The following is a 23032-nucleotide window of genomic DNA, read 5'->3' on the forward strand; positions in this document are numbered from 1 at the left end:
TGATAATATACAAGATAGTTCGAAGTGGGAATCCAATGCTCACTCCAGCCATTTCATTTTTGCTGGTTTTCGTCAAATCGTCAAAATACAACATTGTATTGGATTTATAGTTAATAATTACTTTATTGAAAACTTCTATCTACTAGTTCTTAATAGAAATTATCATCGTGCCTCCATTTACGTAAGTAACGTTACGTAGAGTAGGTACTGCAGACTGTAGACAAGTAAAGGCTCATTTGAGTAAGACACTTTTTAAGTTTTTAAAGTTCTTCAGCTGAAACTTTGGTCAAGAGCTTGTTGACCATACAGATCTGAGAACAATTCCCTGTCCAAATCAGTATCGCAGTGAATTTTCGATCTTAATAATTCAACTAGAAACAAAGCAATGAACTAGAAACAAAGCAAGAAGATGAGAAACCTTCAGAAGTATGCTATAAATTATAATTTGCGTAATTGCTGGTGGTAGGACCTCTTGTGAGTCCGCATGGGTAGGTACCATCATCCCGCCTATTTCTGCCATGAAGCAGTAATGCGTTTCGGTTTGAAGGGTGGAGCAGCCGTTGTAACTATACTGAGACCTTAGAACTTATATCTTAAGGTGGGTGACGGCATTTACGTTGTAGATGTCTATGGGCTCCAGTAACCAAGTGGGCTGTGAGGTTATCCACCTATCTAAGCAATTTTTTTTTTTCTAAAAATCTTATTCTTTCGCAGGCTAAATCCTATAGATATACGTAATATATTTATCTTTTTTTAGTATAGCTTCTTTATTTTGCCAAATTTCGAATCACAACGGCGCTAAAGAAATTTTCACTTAAAAAATTTGAGTAAATTTTAAGCTCGTATAAATTGCACGAGCATTTCAGCTTAATAATTAGCATACTCGCCAAAAAACTTTGACATTTCCCCCTTCTGCGCCATTCCGTATTTTACTTTTATTACATTGAAATAAGACTTAAAATACTTTGTACATTTTGGTGGGTACAATTTGGTTGTGCGTTTCGTTTTGCATTTCGGAATTACTAGAAAACCGGGCTTGGGTTCTGGAGCTAGACTGAGCTGGTTTTAATTTATGGATCAAAATGTTTGGTCCCAATCACGTTTACAGGGACGCTGTTCCAAATTAGACTCAAGATATATCAGATTTGATTGCTTCACGTACGCCTTCTACATCTACGTTCATTCGTGCTTACCCTAATCTACCTAATGCCTGAAAGCCATAAGACCAAATATCTCAAGGTGGGCGGCCGCAATCACATTCTATGGATTATATGATACAATCACAATCTACGAACTGGAGTAACCAGATTAAACTGGTTGCGCCAAAAAAAAAAAACTACAATTTGCATACAAAACGCTTCGCGCTCATGATTGTACGCCTCAATTACGCTTGGCCTCCACCGCGGCGCACCCTCATCACCTGATTCGTTTCTTAAGATATCCAAATGTGTTATTTTAAACGGAAAGTTTTCTTTGGGCCAGCGTTTGTTTGTCTGATCGACCTTCGCGGTGTCTGACCAGATTTTCATAGCTCGATTTCGTTCTCCACGCTCACGGCTATTATGGCGTTTCAATAATCACAATGACTGGATGCGTAGAACCGAAGATCGGGTTCAGTGGCGAGCTTCGGGAGAGGCCTATGTCCAGCAGTGGACCGGCCCAGGCTGATGATGATGAATAATCACAATAAAAAATGCTGACGTGATGTCAGATGATGATATATATGTGATGATTATATATATCATATATATGTATATAAATATTTTTTTTTTTTTTTTTTTTTATTGCTTAGATGGGTGGACGAGCTCACAGCCCACCTGATGTTAAGTGGTTACTGGAGCCCATAGACATCTACAACGTAGACGCGCCACCCACCTTGTGAGATACAAGTTCTAAAGTCTCAGTATAGTTACAACGGCTGCCCCACCCTTCAAACCGAAACGCATTACTGCTTCACGGCAGAAATAAGCAGGGCGGTGGTACCTATCCGCGCGGACTCACAAGAGGTCCTACCACCAGTAATTACGCAAATTATAATTTTGCGGGTTTGATTTTTATTACACGATGTTATTCCTTCACCGTGGAAGTCAATCGTGAACATTTGTTGAGTACATATTTCATTAGAAAAATTGGTACCCGCCTGCGGGATTCGAACACCGGTGCATCGCTTCAACACGAATGCACCGGACGTCTTATCCTTTAGGCCACGACGACTTAATATGTTTAAAATGGTTAAATTTTTAGCTTTCCCACTGAGTTTCTCGCCGGATCTTCTCAGTGTGTCGCGTTTCCGATCCGGTGGTAGATTCTGCAAAGCACTGCTCTTGCTAGGGCCAGTGTTAGCAACACCTCCCGTTTGGGCCCCGGGAGCTCACCTCTACGTTAAGGTAACGCCTGATATAGCCTATCAAGGCTATCAAAATAGGTCGGAAAAAAATATCAGTTTGGACTAGTGGAGTGGAATGCAATGTTTTTTTAGAAAACATTATATTATCGTCCGGTTAGATGAAGAAGCACATTTGGTTGAAATCGAAAATTTCATTCTTTCAACGACCGCGTTCGTAAACAAAAATACCGAAATAAGATTTTCTAACGCACTTTTCTGATTTTACAACAGATTTCAATTGTTCCAAGCAAATACCTACCTATAACGTATTTATGGATGACTTCCACAATGAAGGATATGAAATTGCGTAATGAAAAATGAAATGCGGACGATTTATAAATTTTTATTAACATATACTTATGGAGAGGCGTTTTTAGGAGCCTGCACGTTTTCCACTTATACTTATGTTTAGGTACCAATCAATTTTATTATTAACTCAATTGCTAAATTTGTCCGATTCATATTGGAAGAATAAAATATCCGGCTCTTGCGTATAAATAATACATTTCCTTATTGAGTACAGGAAAACTATACAAATATTGTGTCGGAGACAATGACATAGGAGATATGTTATCCTTCTTATATTGTGTGATATACATGTGAATTCCAAACAAGCTACCTTGCCCCTATTGGTAAATGTATATAGGTTACTAATTCATTGAATTATTTTCTCTGTTGATGCCGATATAACGCCAAAAACCTTCCCTAAGCGAACAATGGTAAGTAGAGAGTTTCTAAGATAAATGTCGAACCGAATAGAAAAAAACAATTAAATGCATTACAGTAACGAACATACTGGTGGTAGTTTTTTATTGCCTCGAAAGGAAAAAAGCCGATGATTGCTCAACATGAGGCAAGTCATCTGATGATATGGGGCAGAAATAATAGTAACGCACACGATAGATAATTTAGAACTCTTCTGCGGTGATGAGTCGAAAGAAAGTCGAAAAACTATCTCTAAGTACACTCTTACTTTATTAATTTTGTTTATTTCTGGCGTAAAAGGATTATGTTATCTGGAAGAACAGGATAGTTTTAATTACAATACAATTGAAACTTTCTCCCCATGTCACAACACACGTGAGGGTAAGTGTTGTCTTGGTGTTGACGCACGCCTGCTCGAAGTTGTCATCAATATAATTATAGGTTACCTTAAAAATTCTCGCATAATCATCCCGAATATCCGACTTTCTACCTCTACTGTAGAGCTTTGGTGTAACCAGAAAAATCTACATTTTTTTTATTGTTCTTGTAGGCAGACCTGCATACGGCCCACCTGATGATGAGTGGTTACCGTCGCCCATGGACTTCAGCAATACCAGGGGCAGAGCCAAGCTGCCACCTACCGTTAAGTACTCTTCAAACATAGCTTCGCCTGAAAAAGGACTTAGTACTTAAATTTATTTTGATATAACTTATTGGTTTGCAAAAAAAACAACAAAAAAACAAAGATTTAACGACACGAAATCGCCCACGACAATCTCAATCTCATCCTCCAATACCCTCGTAAAGATCAAATATTCTTTCATCTCGGAGCAAACTATGTATAATAACGTCTCGAACGACCAGTTCACTTCAACCAATATTTTCCTGGTCAATTGAGTTTGAGGATCAGAGAATATTAGATTTTTATATCGCACTAGTGTGGCTCCGACACGGTCCGCTATTTGGAGTTACTGATCGTGAATTTATCAAAAAAATTCTTGCCTCACTCAACTTTGTCCTGATATAAAAATATGTAGTTAAAAACAAATGCTTAAGAGGCAAACTTAAATAACCATTAGCTTCATATTTGTTTATCATATAGATATTGGTCAGGTTATTAGAGCAAATTACTTTATGAGAGCGATTTACTGGTGGTAGGACGTGTTGTGAGTCCGCGCGGGTAGGTACCACCACCCCGCCTATTTTTGCCGTGAAGCAGTGCGTTTCGGTATTGGGGCAGCCGTTGTAACTATGCTGCGACCTTAGAACTTATATCTCAAGGTGGGTGGCGCATTAACGTTGTAGATGTCTATGGGCTCCAGTAATCATTTAACACCAGGTGGGCTGTGAGCTCATCCACCCAAATAAGCAACAAAAAAAAGAAAAATCAGTTGTCCGTAAAGTCGGTTTACTGACGATAGTTGAACGTGACAACGTCATGAGAAAATACGCCTCGGAGCGAGGTAACGCCGCATGAGTCATGTTTTTTCGTGCGTGCAGCCGGCTCCATCGAATTATAAGACGTTGTCACGTCAAAAAAAAAGTCCTTATTCTTTTTAGTTCTATAATAAACTTCTTTCTAACTCTATAATAATCTTCTAAAAACAATAATCTTCTATGATAAACAATAATTTGACTACTGAACAAAAAAATGAACAATTTTCTACTTCTCTGAAAATATTATATTAAACATTAGATAACATTTCCTCTCACGCGTCGCATCGTATTGAGACTGCCTGTGAAATCCGCATCACCTGATTTTTCATCAGACCAAATCCGATCCGACCATTGAAAGGTGAAATTTAATTCGATTTTCCGATACAGAACATTCATTTCTTGTTCGCTCATAATAGGTAGGTATCTCAATATGGTTCAAGCAATTTTCATCTACATAAATATATTATTATATGTTATATTATATATTATTTAAACTAATATTCGCTCTATCAGCTAATTTTTTTTCAGTTTGAACCTTATTGCATATGGTTTTTTCCATATTTGATACCTACAGAATTTGTATCTGTAATGAATTTTTACGCTTTTTTTATTTTTTTTTATTGGCTAAATGGACGGACGAACTCACAGCCCACCTGATGTTAAGTGGTTACTAGAGCTCATAGACATCTACAACGTACATGCGCCACCCACCTTGAGATATAAGTTCTAAGGTCTCAGTATAGTTACAACGACTGCCCCACCCTTCAAACCGAAACGCATTACTACTCATTGAGCCGATATAAGCATACTACTGTTATTTTCATGTGCATGCTTCCGTCAATGACAGCATTGGAACCAAAACTAGGGATCATCTAATCCACGTTGGTGAATAGCACGCGTGTTAGGGCGATCACCATTGCTTACTACACGAATTACGAACGTCTGTCTAAAAAGATTTGCGTCACTGTAAGAAAAATAGCATTAATAAATCATTTTGAGCGTAACCGAAAACAGTAACGAACAGCCCGAGGGAATTATAATTTGAGGAATTGTAATACATAATAATATAAACAAAGAAATATGTTTTCTTTCTTCTCTTGTAATTACATTTATTTACGTTAATTGATATTCGGCGTGGCCCTGGTTGTATTTAGATGAAAATAATATTGAACATTGTCTTAATTTGAAATACGAAACCATGCTTCTAAGTTCTTTTGATAGCATTGGGATAACACAAGACCTCATGGCTGGCGAAGGCCTTAGACATCCGAACTTGATCCTAGCCCACCTCAAAGTATCAATAGTACTGTATTATCTCCCTTCATATAACTACTTTGCGCCAAGAACAACCAAGATGTCAGACCAGTGGGGGCTTCCATTATGCTCTAACCAGTTAACGGCTGTTGTAGATCTCAGTATGCTAGCACAATAGAGTTGGCCATTTTCCGTTGATGCTCTTAGTTACTTATTAAATCATCCACAAGAAGATATGGGACGGTGCCATTCTGGACTGATAAAACAACCAAAATAGATTGTGATATTGTTTCGTCGTGTGACAATTATAATCTATACTAATATTATAAAGCTGAAGAAACATACAAATGTTTGAACGCGCTAATCTCAGGAACCACTGGTCCGATTTGAAAAATAATTTCAGTGTTAGGTAGCCCATTTATTGAGGAAAGCTATAGGCTATATAACATCACGCTAAGATAAGAGTAACAATAAAGAATGTTTCAAAATCGGGCTTTTTTCCCTTTTGAGAGCTTCTGCTGCGTGCGCTGCAGAAACGGTTGAAGTTTCGCTAAAATAAATTTTAGTTATTCCACGCGAACGAAGTCGCGGGCAAAAGCTAGTAACATAATAAATTAGAACAGAAAGCGGCTTATAAATATATTATTTTGTAGCCAAAGAAAATGATTAAAACAAATGTTACTTCCGTTTGATCCGATCAAAAAAAGAATTTCCCGTGAACAACGACTCAGGTCCATTAAATATTCTATTAGAGATGAAGAAAAATAAAGACTGCCTTTATTTCAAACGACTTCGCGATTAAGGCCTATTTTTTTTAATTGCTTAGATGGGCGGACGAGCTCACAGCCCACGTGGTGTTAAGTGGTTACTGGAGCCCATGGACATCTACAACTTAAATGCGCCACCCACCTTGAGATATAAGTTCTAAGATCTCAGTATAGCTACAACGGCTGCCTCGCCCTTCAAACCGAAACGCATTACTGCTTCACGGCAGAAATAGGTAGGGCGGTGGTACCTACCCGCGCGGACTCACAAGAGGTCCTACCACCAGTAAACACTATTTGGTTAACACATTAAAACTTCACTAATTTCCATTCGATTCGGACAATCCTAAGGAACGTGTCACTGTTTAGTTTCAATCCCTCGCTCTGAGCCTACAAGGAAAGGGGGTAAATGTAACCCCTTTGTTGTTTCCAAGGTTCGTATACGCACGCACGGATTGTTCTTGTTTGTTATGTTAAATTTGTGGAGTACCTTCGGGGAATTGGTGTATTTCGGACTTCCTAAACACGTTTTTGGTATACATTAGCGGATAATCTCACGGCATTATCTTATACCTTTAAACGAGCAATTCTTGTATATATATATAATCTGAATCTCGGAAACGGCTCCAACGATTTTCATAAAATTTAGTATACAGAGGATTTCGGGGGCGATAAATCGATCTAGCTGCGATTTATTTTCAGAAAATGTTGTTTTATTCGTGTTTTCAATAATCAACTCTTCCCGACATCTACTGGCGAATAATAATACTAATTTTCTTAATTGAGGGCAACTAACCACTCTAAAGACACCGCCATCTTGTGGTGTCTTTAAAGCGTTATCAAAAAAACGCGACCAAAGCTCGGTCATCATCTAGTTTGTACTAAGTATGCATAGATGTCAATGAATGGAACCTACAATATGAAGTCAAAGTTTCATTGTTCCGCCTTCCAGATCAGAACTAATGACGCCATCGCGCCATATAAGTATATACAGACTTTTTAGATTTTTTTACTGGTGGTTGAATGTCTTGTGAATCCCCCTGGTTGATAGCACCACCCTGTCTATTTCTGCCGTGAGGAAGTAATGCATTTCGTTTTGAAGGGTGGAGCAGCCGTTTTACTGTAAAAACCGAGACCTTGAAACTCATGTCTTGAAGTGTGTAGTGGCATTTACGTTGTAGATGTCTTCGGGCTCTGGTAGCCACTCAACACCAGGCGGGTAAGCTCTTTTACACATCTAAGCAATAAAAAAGTACTAGAGTAGAAGAGACCACGGTCACTTCCGGTCATACCTGCTTAGAGCGATCCCTAGAGCCTATAGCCTTTAAAATCATGGCTTCCTCCCAGTTCAAGTACCAGCGCCTAAGACTGACCAGACCATGATCTTATGACTTGTACATTATTTGATACCATAAAAGAAAACTACATTTCAATTTGCCCCTGATCAAAAAGAGCGCCGAAGTACTGATACTAACCTACCTATAAGTACCAATAGCAAAAGATAGGAAAAACTAAGAAAATACTTTCCCAGTGAATTTGGCAGGCCGACAAATTCTTAGGCATTATTAGTTCTTAATAAGAATATTAGAGTAGAAACTTGCCCAACAAGATTTAATCTAAGTTCCCCGAGACCATCTGGTCACCGAACGACGTAGGATACATAATAATGAAGAGCATGAAACAGCAAAACCATTTGCTTTTTGAAAAGAAATATTCTACTTATTTTCCGCGCCAATAAGGTTTATTTTCCCATGAAATCCTACGTACTAAATAATGTACGATATAAGTCAGTTCTCGTGCCTTGTAGCTGAATCTTTATTCAGAGGATTTTACTGCTTATGTAGTACCTCAATATGATCTAGTTTTCCGTGAATATTTTTTCGGTTATGGTTTTACAGCTCCTGAATATGTTTCTGTGAAATAGTCTACGTCACATTTGTTGCTCGAATGATGTTCAAATTGATTGATAGACGGATAGTTTTATTAATAAAATGATTGATTTATACTCTTTTGTTTTCAGACGAAGCGTTAATTGGTGCGTGGCTTGTTCGAAAATTCTTTTGAGAGTAGCCGTGGTACGTAAATATTTAGATTACTCAATGATTTCATTATTTTCTTGCAGACTTGAAGGGCTGTAGGGTAAATTTCAGTTTTTTTGTATGTTTTTTTTTTTGCTTAAATAACGATACTGGTGGTAGAACTTCTTGTGAGTCCGCACGTTTAGGGACCACCGCCCTGCCTATTTCTGCCGTGAAGCAGAAATGCGTTTCGGTTTGAAGGGTGAGCCCTTCGTCGGGTTCGACGAGAACGATGACCGATAGCATCAGCACTCACGATCCTTTGTTAAAGAACCATCCCCTCGTATCCAGGCAGTTCTATTCCTAATTCCACACGGCACGGTTGACGTCATTGTCGTCGTAATTCTTTATATATCTATTTTATCAAATTTTTTTTTTATTGCTTAGATGTGTGGACCAGCTCACAGCCCACCTGATGTTAAGTGGTTACTGGAGCCCATAGACATCTACAACGTAAATGCGCCACACACCTTGAGATATAGTTCTAAGGTCTCAGTATAGTCACAACGGCTGCACCACCCTTCAAACCGAAACGCATTACTGCTTCACGGCAGAAATAGTCGGGGCGGTGGTCCTTTCATTTTTCCAAATCATTCCAAATCATTTTTAAAAAGATCTTTTCTCAGTTCCGTATAGCAGTTCGTTGTTTCACTATAAGTGTCACATTTGAATCTAAGCTACCGAACTTGTAAATTCGTCTTTCTTTGTAAGACAATGCTGATCCAAAGCTATAACACAAATGTTTTCCCCTTCCTAGTTGCTATTAGCCTAAGGGTTATTCCAGCTACGGCCGGACGGGTAGCTGAGCTCACGGGCTCAATCTACACATTAAACAACAACTATTGATATGGAAATCACTAAATTTTACCCCCACTTCATTTATGTAGAAAATGAAAATATTTTTGAATTATAGAATGTTAAGGAGCTATTTAAATACCTATTTTGAAAAAAAAATTATTGGTGCTCAACTTGTATTTTCCTTACCGTTATATTATATAGTCTATAACTTTCCTCAATAAGTGGGTTACTGAAAGAATTTTTCAAATCGGACCAGTAGTTCCTGAGATTAGCGCGTTCAAACAAACAAACTCTTCAGCTTTATAATATTAGTATAGATTATCTGAGAACGTTTTGGGAACGCCCGCATACAGTATCAGCCGCAACTCTTCGACATTCCGAAACAGGCCAGACTCACCGCCCCATTCGGCATTACCTGTTAGCGAAATAACTATTTCGTAACAACATAACAATGGATTGCGATCCCGAAATAAGTTTTTACATAAACAAAATTATGCTATAAACATTTTCATTTCGGTGTATCGATTTATTTGTTATAAGAATTTTATGAGGAAACCATATTTCCTGTGTTTGGTTCGGTTATTTGTGTTGTAGTCTGCATTGTATTTGTTCGCGTGATCTTAGTTGTTACGTTCGATAAGGCTCTCGCGAGACGTAGTAGCTATTTACAGAAAACTTTTTATCGTTTGATATCTTATCGTGGCCTCTGGAAGTCACGTGATTTGACAGTTAAAATATTCTCTTACATTTCGTTCGGTTCGATTTACGTTTTAGTTAGCTGTCTCCAGAGAAACCGCAACATGGCTGACTTATGAATAAATTGAAAAAGAAATATAGTATTACTATCCATGTATGTATTTATATGTGTACTAGCTTTTACCCGCGACTTCGTCCGCGTGGAATAGTTCACAAATAATGCTTTATTTTAGAACAAATTTGGTAATCATAAAAAACGTCATAGTGAGCCAACCTTAATATATAAACATAAGTTGTTGCGGACTTTTTTTTAGATCTTTTAAAGGGGAACAATTCTCTGATACATTTTTTTAGCGAAACTTTAACCGTTTCCGCAGCACACGCAGTGGATGCTCTCAAAAGGAAAAAAACCTGATTTTGAAACACTACTTATTGGTGCTCCGCTTGCATTGGTCTTAGCGTGATGTTATATAGCCTATAGCCTTTCTCAATAAGTGGGCTATCTAACACTGAAAGAATTTTTCAAATCGGACAAGTAGTTCTTGAGAATAGCGCGTTCAAACAAACAAACTCTCCAGCTTTATAATATTATATAGTATGGATACACGATTCCAAAGCGGTCGGGTCGATTTCGATAAAAAATTCAGGGCATCTTCAGATTGGTCTAGCAGGTGATCCAATGAAATTTGATAGCGTTTAGATCAAAGTTAAAACAAAGATTGGCCACTGAAGAGGACCGAGTTTGACTAGTATACTATAATACTAGAATAATAATATCAGTACTGATGGCACAACATTATCTTAAAACAACAAAAGGCACTCCAAAGAAAACCAAAACGTAAATATTCATTGAGAGAAAAAAGCCAAATGGGTTTGAACAATCGCCTATAATATTTTAAGGCACAGCGCCTTCAACGAGCTCACAATTTAATTTTCGCACGTAAATAGCTCTCACAATATATTTGCATACCGTCATGATATTATAAAAACTGACACATGTACGTCGAGACGATAATTTTGTTTTGAACGACATTAAAACTTTGGTTAGTACATTTAAGTGTACTAGTGGTCCTGCAGTAGTCGAAATTCGACTATAATTAATTGAAATTATAAGTTTTTTTTATTTCCCTTGTAGACAGACGAGCATACAGCCCACCTGATGGTGAGTGGTTACCATCGCCCTTGGACCTCAGCAATGCCAGGGGCAGAGCCAGGGCGCTGCCTACCGCTATATATTTTTTTGAACTTTATTATGGTTCCACTCGATTGTCAAAGACTTTTATACTTCTATAGTTACAAATTTCGCCAAGACTACACTATAGACAAATAATATTAAAGATTAACAATATTAACCTATCTCAATTAGACCACAGACTGTAAGCAATAACAAAAGTTTGATAATAAACAAAGGCTATATGTGAGTGTGTCAAATACATGGTAGTCTGTGTAATGTTTTCTTTGTTGATTTAATGTATTTTTAATGCATTTTTTTTTTTAAATATTAGCATATTCTGCTCTCATTCTCTATATTCTCTATAAGTGTTGGAAATTTTGTGCTCCTCCAAACGAAGTTTTTGCTTCATGTATATTAATAATATAGATTTAAATGGAATTATTACAACGTAATGAAGACAGACTTGTTGAGATGGAAACGAGTCTATCACTGAAGATTTGCGGTAAATAGTTATGGCGCTGTATCCGCAGAAGCAATTGGGATTTGAGGCTCCCGTTTTAGGTTTGTTGATGCACTACCCAGGATACATGTACACGATCGTGTCGGGAATGTGCAGAAAGGAGACCCGAATCGAGCTACTCGCGAAAGACACTGTAAATATATTCAGTTTCAGGTTTTAAGTACGATTTGATTCCCAAATTACAAACTAAGCCCCACCACTCACAGAGACGGATTTTTTTTTTGCTACCTAAGCTGATAGCCTTGAGAGGCTATATTAGCGTCGCCTTAACTAGTAGGTGAGATCACGGGGCTTAAACCTGATGACGCTACTAACACGACCCCTAACAAGAGCCGTGCTTCGCAGAATCTACCACCGGATCGGAAACGCGACCCACTGAGAAGATCCGGCGAGAAACTGTGGGCTGTGTCTGAGGGTTAATTTACTCGTCGAGCCCTTCGTCGCAAGCGACGGTTTCGACGAGAACGATGACCGGTGCTTGAGGTACCTAAAAGCACAGTTAGTGGATCGGGAGGATCCGAAATGACGTGTTTGGGGCGACGTCGACTGCTTTCCCTTCTGTCCGCAGGATCAGGAATGAGAGACGGATGGAGTTTAACTTCAACATGAGACTTCTTCTCACTTATAAAATAAACCCAAATGACACCATTCTAAAGCTTATAATTCAGAACGCCTATTATGAACTACCTTGCTCAATGCTACTGAATGCAATCATGACATGTTACTTTTTTACTTTTTTAGAATGTTGTACAGCTCATCTGCTGCTAAGTAGTTATTAAGCTCATAGATATCAACAACGTAAGTGCCGCCACCCACTTTAAGTCATGCGTTCTAAATCTTCATTCCATAGTTCAGCCGTTGTGAGGCAGCTTCAAACCGGAATGCTACTGCTCCACGGCAAAAATGGGTGGGGTGATGGAGCCGTGCGGGCTTACAAGATGCCGTATCATCAATTGGCAATTGCTCAACTCTGATATGATACTCAGGAAACGCTGCTTCCAACAGTCGCCTTTTACGAAGCACACGGAAAACAAAAGTGCTACTCTTGGCAGACACAAGTCAGCACAATATAAATGTCCTACGACGTTAACTTCGAAGAGAAATCAAGTCTAGATACTGTAAAATGCCCTAAATACTGGACTAATGAAGTGAACTATAATGGCAAATTGATATCCTAACCGAAATCGTAGTTACACGTTGAATTTGAACAAACACCACAGCAACAACAGCTAGCCCTGTTGCTGATAAAATACGTCTTCCGACACCCACGTAACTCAAACAATCACTCATCGTTACAAATAGCTAGTACTATAAGAAACATCAACACAAAACCATTATACGAATGTAACAAATCGAACGTCAATCTCGGAAAACACCCAAAATCCAATGAAAAATGATTCTGGAGAAATCGATTTGATAGAACAAATTTTTTGTATATTTTAAAAGCGGATTATTTTAAAACGTATACATTCTAACTGAAAACTGAATACTGTACTAAAACATAAACATAATGTGGCGATTGCTTTATGCGTCCTTCGCACGTAATGCGCGAGTTTGTTTTGTGCGTAACAATCATTGAGAGCTCGATTTTATTAGAATTTTCCATTCGGTTTTGAATTTGTAATTATGCATAAGAACATACTTTTAGATATTTTTGTTTTAATGAAACACCAAAGAATATTCTAATTCTGTCGGCAGTAGTATTAGCAACGCAAATTATACAAAGATCAAACATGCATGTATTTCATTAGCCTCCTAGTCATCCATGTTAGTTAGTCATGACTAAGCAAAAACGAAATAAATAAAATCAAAATCAATGCATCTAAGGAAACGATTAATTGACGGATCATATTCAACAAATAGTTGGTGGCCCTTTAGCGGTTAATTTCCAACACAGCCGTGATAAATGTGATGTCATAACATAAAATGGTTCTTACAGCCTCAAACCTCTAATATCTTAATTGTATATTACAAGCTCACATGATTGTTTAGCGCTCTGCCTCTGACAAAATCCAATTTAAAAGAGGCCCTAATTCCGATGCAGTTTGTACTGCGACAAATCTCAAGGTAAGAGTGACATTAGATTACAACATATTGTTTTTGAAATATTTAAAATAATCCCATTAAATCAATTAGACGAACTCATCTATACTTTTACGTCAAAACATTAATGCATTTATATAATATCAATCATAAATCAATCAAAATAATATTTACAAAATACGCTCAAAATAACTTCGACCCTTACGTATCAGTCTGGTTTCAATATAAAGCTGAAAAATATTGATTCAGTAACTTATATTTAGAATTTTTTTTTTTTATGTAGTGACAATTCAGGGTCTTTCGGATTTAGCTGAATGTTTTCGAACAATGCGTTATGATGTATTATTATTTTAGGGTTGATTTTCTGCCAAAGTTTTAATAACGTAATGCGAGTGATAAAATAACATCACTGTTTTTTTTATGTTTGAGTCCTAGACTACTACAAATATAATTCTCTGTTCCTATCCCTTCCTGGATGAATGAATGGTAAATTATATAATATTATAACTATGCACTGCACTAAAATTCGCATGTCAAATAATGACAAAGCATACACGCTGCTTTTAATTTATGTAATAACTCATTTTCACTATGCTTGGCGAATAAATGATTTCTTTCTTTCTTTCTTATCTTTCATCCCGGTGGTGCGATCAGTTATCTTTATTTTTCTCCTCCATTTCGCTCTGTCTTCGACATATTCGTCAGTAACATTGCATTTCCTCTTGTCCTTTAACAATACGTCTTTCTACCCTGCAGGCGGGTACCAATTTTTCTAATGCAATTCGTACTTGTCAAATGCTCACGATTGACTTCCACGGTGAAGGAATAGCATCGTGTAATAAAAATCACACCCGCAAAATTATAATTTGCGTAATTACTGGTGGTAGGACCTCTTGTGAGTCCGCACGGGTAGGTACCACCACCCTGCCTATTTCTGCCGTGAAACAGTAATGTGTTTCCGTTTGAAGGGTGGGGCAGCCGTTGTAACTATACTGAGACCTTAGAACTCATATTTCAAGGTGGGTGGCATAGATTATACACTTAAGTGGGTGGCGATATTTACGTTGTAGATGTCTATGGGCTCCAGTAACCACTTAACACCAGGTGGGCTGTGAGCTCATCCACCCAACTTAGCAATAAAAAAAAGAGTAAACTTATTAGAAAACGCTCATTTCATTCATTACTAGTGAAATCAGATCACTTTTCGCTATGATAATCGATATTTTCTAAAAATAATCGATTTTTTATTACTGAGGCCCCTTATATCGATAGTACGACAGAAACCTTCCCTGAAGGAGCTCATTAGCTCCGCAATTTAGTTGTTGTTGGATTTCTGAAGAAAACACTGAGCTTACTGATTGCCTTATATTAACCGTTCGAAGTTTCTCTTAATTTTGTTACAGTGTTCTCTGATACGTGGTTTGATTGTTAATTTGTTACAGCTAGGGCTTGATTTAGATAAATCTTCTTCGAAAACTTTGAGTACTGGTGGTTTTGGTCGACCTGCATTGTTCTGCTTCGTAAAATCTGTTAGTTATTAGTTAGTTAATTATCTGCTAGTTAGCTAAGCGCTATTATCATTTAAAGCACGCATAGACACAGGTCATCATTTTCTTCGAAGGAATGGACATGATACCCAACCCCACTGCATTAGTCTACTGAGTTTATTAGCAGAACTTCTGAGTATGTTACGATTTCAATTAGTAGTAGATGCATCCGCTAAGCAACTGACTTGCGTTATCCTTCAAAGCGTTCTTCGATGGAGCTAGGGTAGTTGTTATTAGTCTGATCTCATGTTCCCCTACCCATCTAATTAAAGCTGAAATGGTCTAGAGGAAAATGGTAATACGGTCATCATAAAAAAAAACCATAGACTTGGAGTTAATTTTTGTTTAGAAGCAAAGTCGTATCCTTCTACAAGGGATATTTGGAAAAACCATTTGTCAGTCAGATAGTCGTATCTCCAGCGTTGTTCTTGAGCATCGATAACTCCAACCAGAGCGATAGACGTACCTACCCTACCAATGATGAATACAAAATCAACCAATAACACCGAAAATGCTTTTCGTTTGATCATCAAACCTCCAGTTAAATTCAAAGAAAACATTGTTAAGGTTCGTTTGATTCGAGTTCAATTTATCAGAATCTATTACATTATGTTGTTATTCAATTTTCCGATGTTTCCGAAGGCGTATCGAGATGTGCCTTTTAATCTAGTTAGTACAAAATTTGAAATTGATATTGAGAATCTAATTAAGTAACTTTGAATGATGTGTAGCGTGCAACACTCGGTCGCACTCGGGCGTCATCGGATGCGATCGGGGTTCCCGAACGCGCAGGTGTCCCGTGACGTCAGCGTTTGCGAGATTCGCGCGCGTCGATTTAAGTTGATTGTAAAACGTATTATTAATTTAGTTTTAATTTGTGCCTTGTAGTGCCTAGCGACTTGTTTACTCTTTTTACTTTATAATAGAACATTGTACACATCTTATATTATTATATTGTTGAATAAGTGTGTTTGACTTTTATGTGTTCGGAGCATAATATCCCGAGAGTACAAATAACAAACTACAGATGTGTGTGTGGACCTGCATTATCAGTTACTTGTTTGTTTGTGCTCTACGCTCATGGAGATTGGCAATAGCAGAGGCACAGCCAAACCGTTGCCAACAGCTTAAAGCACATAGAAAATAGTATGGATGTAAGTTTATTACAGTACACTAATATGGTAACTGTGACCGTTGAAACTTTTGGTCTATTCAGAGTCTGGTACCTTTTGTGCTTTGCATACCATGTAGCACGTGGAGTACTTAAAATTTACTACCGTATGGTACCGTATGTATGTAATTAATGGCTCACCTGGTGTGAGCTGGACACCAGAGCCCATAGACACATAAGTTTGGCTTCGATAGGAGATTAAAGTCTCAATTGCGTAGTAACATGACTATCTCGTCCCAACCTTCAAAACTGTCTGCGGGATTTTAACCCCGGCATAGTCGCATCGCTTAATACGGATAAACTAGGCACCTTATCCGTTAGACTACGATGACTTCACAAAATGATGATTTCTTCTGCTTTTTGCGCATTGGAAAGCATGGTTAATACCTGGAAATACTGCAATCGTTTTAAGATGGCTATTCTACAAACCACTATGAAGCTCTGGAATAATGTTCATTTCTCTTTACTGCTATGATATTTCATTATTCAAATAACGTATGAAAAATCCTTGCATCACTTCTGTCAATGAGCGATGAAGTTGCCATTTAAAGATCCTTGGACTTAAAGATGCAAATTCATAAAGAAATTTCATCTAAATCTAAAAATTTGTATTAACTATTTGTAGAAAACCCCAAAAACTTTATTTAATTCAATTAAATTTCTCAACGACACAACTCTGAACCCTCCGAAATTAATTAAACAAATTTTCGTAAAAAGGGTCACACGTAATCCTGTATATTTTAAATATTCTCGGTATTATCCCGACAGACACTCTGAGCTCTTATCCTATTACATTACTTAGATCAAATGCCAAAAAAATTGTGACACAAAAAATTCGAGGGAAAACGTCATAATCTCATTTGAGGTGAGCCTTCGTCTCGACAGCTTCTGTAGTATCTTGAATGAGGAAAAAGACTAAAGCATTACAAAATTACCTTATTTATTTTCAAAAGACTCGTAATGCTAAAGAACCTTAATTCGTTCATCGAGTAGTTTATTACTACTTCTAGTAGATTACTTCTAGTAGATTATTATTTCAGTAAAAGGGATCACTTGGTATTTATGCTATTGTTAAAGTTTTTTTATTTTATTGCTTTGATGGGTGGACGAGCTCACAGCCCACCTGGTGTTAAGTGGTTACTGGAGCCCATAGACATCCACAACGTAAATGCGCCACCCACCTTGAGACACTACTGCTTCACGGCAGAAATACGTGAAGTGGTGACAAGAGACGTCCTACCACCAGTTTAGGGCTCTGTACAGTATCAAGGCTTGCTTATTCGTTAAATAATAGTGTTTATAACACAACAATACGTTAGACATACGATCTCATAAGGTATCTTTTCAAATATTAGATCGGTTATTTCCATTGTTACAAGACAAGACAAAATATATGATTTGAGTCACACGGCGCATATCGTAAGTTTGATTGCATTCATGTTTCTTAGCACGATTGAATCGCATAGTTTATGGTACATAATCCCTACTAATATATAAATGTGAATGTAAATTTGTTTGTGAAAGCGTAACGGGAAAACTAATCAACCGATCATCATGAAACTTTGTACACATATTCTTGGAGGTATTAGAAGTAACATAGGATACTTTTTAATAAAAAATAAAAAAATAAAAATTGTTGATGAAAAATTAAAAAAAATGTTTGTCAAAAAATCTCAAAGTCTAGCTTCTTCAACGCCATCTACCGGTTCAGTAATGAAGTTCCAATCCTGAGTACTGTAAATGAAGTCGCGGGTAAAATTTAGCGTTATGCCAAAGGAACTATCCCACGCGGACGAAGTCGCGAGCAAAAGCTTGTATATTATAAGCAAGATTATGAACGAATTTTGTTTGAAGTGCCAAAAGGCACTAGTGGCTTCGATTATTTGTGAGCGAATAGATTGTACGTTTCATTTTATTGGAAACTAAAAGCTTTTATCTCTTCTACGCTAACGTTACGATGCACTTCAAGTCTTAGTGCTCCGAACACATTATTGCAAATTGATCTTGACTGCGTTAACGCCTAGAGCCACTGCGTTCATCCACAGTGCCTTTTCAGAGATATTTTTTGCCACGTACCATCCGGCTTTGGAATAAGCTCCTTTCAAACCAGGCTTGTGGAGAGTACGTAACGATAGGCAGCGGCTTGGCTCTGCCCCTGGCATTGCTGAAGTCCATGGGCGACGGTAACCACTCACCATCAGGTGGGCTGTAAGCTCGTCCGCCTACAAGAGCAATAAAAAAAAAAAAACGCCTACTAACTTTCGTATCGCAGCTTCGCATGCGTGGACTGCACTTTATTTCATGTAAACGGAAGCCATGATACGAGTTCACAGCCCACTTGATGCTAAGTTAGCAGATTCCATAAGCATCAACAACGTAAACATTACATTGTGTACATTAACATTATCATAATACACTAAAACATAATGTTCACCCGCCGTTATCTCTGATATAACCATAACGAACTTAGCACTAATTTGAATTTCATTTAGCTTGTTGATTTTATTTCGCGTAGTCGAGTGGAGAGGTTATTAGTTAATTATTATTGAAGAGGCTATGAAAGTCTTCATTGAATGTAAGATGAGGTACTATATATGGCACGGTAAACATGCGCGGAGTCTTATCTACCTAGCCAGGAATTCTGAATTCAGGAAAACTTGAGCTGCTAGCCCAAGATAATGAATTATGAGTTATGATTTTTCATCCTTATGATCCTTTGCTACCGGGGCTAGCTACATAACTTCAAATTATAAATAACCTGACAGATTTTTTTCAAAAAGGCTCATATAATTACCATGACACAGCCGAAAATGTAACTAATTGCCATCAATTTAACGACCAATCTCTATCAGTCGAAAAATGGACCCATTAGAATGTTATAAAAAAGTCATTCGTTGGCCTGAATTTGCAAGTTTAAAACCTTAGGGTTTTGTTTTTTCATAGCTTATACGAACTATTTGTTTAATTCACGTTTCATAAAACAAATTTACTAAATGAAGTTGAAGTTTTTTACAGTTTTTTATTTGCAATAAGCATATAATTTTCAATTTAACAATCCAATGCAGATACATAAAATCCATATTAAATTTTTTAACCCCATTACCTTTTCAGTGTTCATGGATGGACGGTTCCTTTTTGTGTGTAATAATCCTCTGGTAAATTAAATATTAAATATTACAGAAGTTCAGAGACTGCAGCTCATAACTGTTTAACCATTCTATCACAATGGAAAGACAAAGTTAGATTCACTGGCAGAGAATCGCATTAAACTTTGAACAGTCGAATATACAGTGAGTGTAGAGCGAATCAAACTCCGCAACTCCCAATTAGCGGGCTTTGAATGTATGATTTGACATGTAATGGAATTTAAAATAATAATTCATTGTGGGACTGTGAAAAAAAAACGGTGCGTAAAAGGTACGCTGATCAAATGGGATTATTGTAATTTCCTAAGTAATACGTAGATATTGTGTTGCAGCCTGGCAGAGACCAAACCAGAAGACCAGGTATTATGGTGAGGCTTGGGAAGACCTATGTCCAGTATTGAACGTATGTGGATACAAAAAAGAAGAAGAAGAAGAATGTAGAAAAAATCCAAAAAGTGCACTTAGCAAATATTGTTTTAACAAAGACGCTATGTAATGTTTTAACCTCAGCATCCATCGGATGAAGGACCCGAATCCATTAGCAACTACAATAGGCAATAAATCTCTTTACTGCAGTCTTTGTGTATCCGTAATGTCGTAAACCTTACCAAAGCCAATGAAGGAGACAAGGACTTGCAAAAATATACATGAGTAATGAAATACTGGTACTGTATTCTCGGTCTGATTCCTATATTTGTAGTTTATTATTATTTGGTATTTCATTTCTGTCTTACAAAAACGATGGCCCTACAAAAAATTTCGCCAAGACGTGTATTGGCACCCGTACTATTTATAGTACTCTTCGAAATGAGGCCAATTGATTTTGCAATCTTCTAACACCTTAACATAGGTCCAATTCAACGGCGCAAGCAAATCTCTTTGAGAGTGGATTATTTTATCCGCCTAATACAGCGTACGTATGTATATAAATGGTAGACTTACTGCCCTAAATAAGGGCTGGAAGGTCACGCAAAAGGGAAGTATTGAGGGCATCATCACACGCACGTTGAGTTTCAGTCGTGGTAGCCATAGCAACGCACTATAAACACCACGGCCCATGTCGCGAGTTTCATTGTTTGAAACATAAAACCGGCTTTTTTGTTTGGAATTAAGATTTGGTTAGGAAATGTTTCTTGGCAATAGTAGTGGTATATTGCATAGTTTTCATTGTGGGTACACCCTAATCATTGATGGTAATAGGGGTTCGTTTGTATGTAATATTGGTAATATGTACTAGACAGTTCGGGTTACAATATCTTATTAAAAAAGTTATTTTGTTATGTTGAATTATGAGTTATGAGTTACTTTGGTATGATTGTAGTGTTATAAAGTTTTATATAAATAAAATACCTACCTAAAATGTAATCATAAACAGCCTTTAGCTATGTTAAATTATGAGTTATGAGTTACTTTGGTGTGATTATAGTGTTATAAAATTTTATATAAATAAAATACCTAAAATGTACTCACAAACAGTTCCAAAAAAAAAAGCATCGTGTAGGAGAAACTACGAAATCATAAATTCACTTCGTATATATTTTGGGCAAGTTTGACACTATTTTTGCTGTGAATCAACCATTCTTCAATGAAATCGGCGTGGCGTAAAATAGGTAAAATGTTTGCTGTATTCATATTAAGTGATGAGGTTATGCCGGGGCTCAAATTACGTTGGCATATAACAATGTTTCTAAATAAATAGCTAATGGGTCTTCGACGGTGAAATAATATGTGAGAAAATACCAAAGTAGATTGTGATTGTGCTCACACGAGTTAATAGAAACAGTCTACCCAATTGTTTTTTGCGTACCTATTTGCTGGTAGCCTAATGGGCTATTCCAGCTACACCCGATCGCGTACGTGAGCTCACGGACTCAACCTGAGAGAATTTGCTAACAGCCCTAGCCCTAGCAAGAGCAGTGCTTCCCAGAATCTACAACCGGATCGGAACCGCGACCCACTGAAAATATCCCTCTCAAAACTCAGTGGGCCTTATCTAAGGGTTAGCCCGCTCGTCAAACTCTTCGTCGTAATTGACGAGTTCGACGAGTGACCAGTGCTTGAGAGGCCTAAAAGCACCGAGAGTGAATCCGGAGGATCCGATAAGACGTGTTTCGGGCGACGTCGATTGTTTAGCATAGCATGTTATTTCCGGCGGCCACGACAAGAGGGTTTATTGCACCACCTACCTAGCGACTAATAAATACTCTGCTAATCGAAATCGGAGCTAATACCGTCTCGCGGTCAGGTTGCTAACGATCTCGCTTTGTGGTAGAGTGGCCATGCCCCGTCGCGATGGGATAAGAGTCTACCTCTTCCTGCCCCGAACTTGTCATAAGTCCTACACAGCTGGCTGGAGTAGCAGTTACAAAATATAGCTTGTATTTCAACTCCATATCTCAAGGCTTGAAAGTCGTGGGTGACAGCACTGATGTTTGTGGATTCCACTACGTATTTAAGCAACTAGTATTTTGTTTATTAAAAAACAGCTAGGAGCCTTTTTGTTTTACAAATTGAACCATATCGCAATTCACACACCTACAGTAGGTATAATGTAATAGATAGACAGATAAGCACACAGTTCTATTTTACAAATAAAAAAAGGGTTAACAAAAGACGGAATATTATACAAAGCCTACCACCATAGCGCCCAAAATGCTATCTAAAATACATGAATAGCTATAAGGTTATAGGCAGACATACAGGTTTGCACACAGATATAAATAAAACCTTAAAATTTAGAACGTCTCTCCTTACATCAGGGACAAAAGATAGAGCATTACACAAAACGTAGCGCCTTAAAAGGGGCGATCTAAAAGTAGATTGACTCGTCTAAACGACCTTGTACCCGACTTGTTATTTACATGAAAGCACGACTTGAAAACGTGAGCTTCCAAAGATTTAGTAGTAGAAATAGAGTAGAATAAGTTTTAAAGATTTTCCGAATTGTGTTTATATAAAATGAAAATCATTTATGTTGTGAATGAAGAACGACCGCTAAAAGTGTAAACTGGTTCTACGAATGAAATTTGTTCTTCTTCTTCTGAGTCGGTCTCTTCATTGCTGAAGGTCGTGTCTAATCTGAAATGTGGACCACTCGATGCGCAATGCTTCCCCACGTCTTCCTGTCCTCGGCGGTCTTTATAGCCTCGGTTATTGGCAGGCCAGTGAGCGTCTTAACCAGATCAGACCAGCGGGTAGGTGAGCGTCCGCGTGATCTTCTCCCGTCAACCTGACCAACTACCATCAGCTTCTCTAAGTTATCGGGGCCTCTACGAGTGATGTGGCCGAAGTACGTAATTTGTTCTACGACAGA

The 23032-nt window shown here is 37.7% G+C and overlaps 1 protein-coding gene across 6 annotated transcripts in view; it reads left to right on the forward strand.

Annotated features, from left to right (window-relative positions):
- Shaw (Shaker cognate w) overlaps positions 1-23032 on the forward strand; it is a 97889-nt gene that overhangs the window by 18062 nt on the left and 56795 nt on the right. Inside the window, exon 2 of one of the 6 annotated variants that reach the window (XM_089740123.1) lies at positions 8567-8621. The exons of the other annotated variants lie outside the window; for them this stretch is intronic. The gene's annotated coding sequence lies outside the window, so the exon portion shown is untranslated. The remainder of the gene's footprint in view (positions 1-8566; positions 8622-23032) is intronic. 6 annotated transcript variants of the gene reach the window in all.

Source organism: Bombyx mandarina, chromosome 03 (genome assembly GCF_030267445.1).
Source record: "Bombyx mandarina strain Sakado chromosome 03, ASM3026744v2".
In the NCBI taxonomy this organism is placed as follows: domain Eukaryota; kingdom Metazoa; phylum Arthropoda; class Insecta; order Lepidoptera; family Bombycidae; genus Bombyx; species Bombyx mandarina.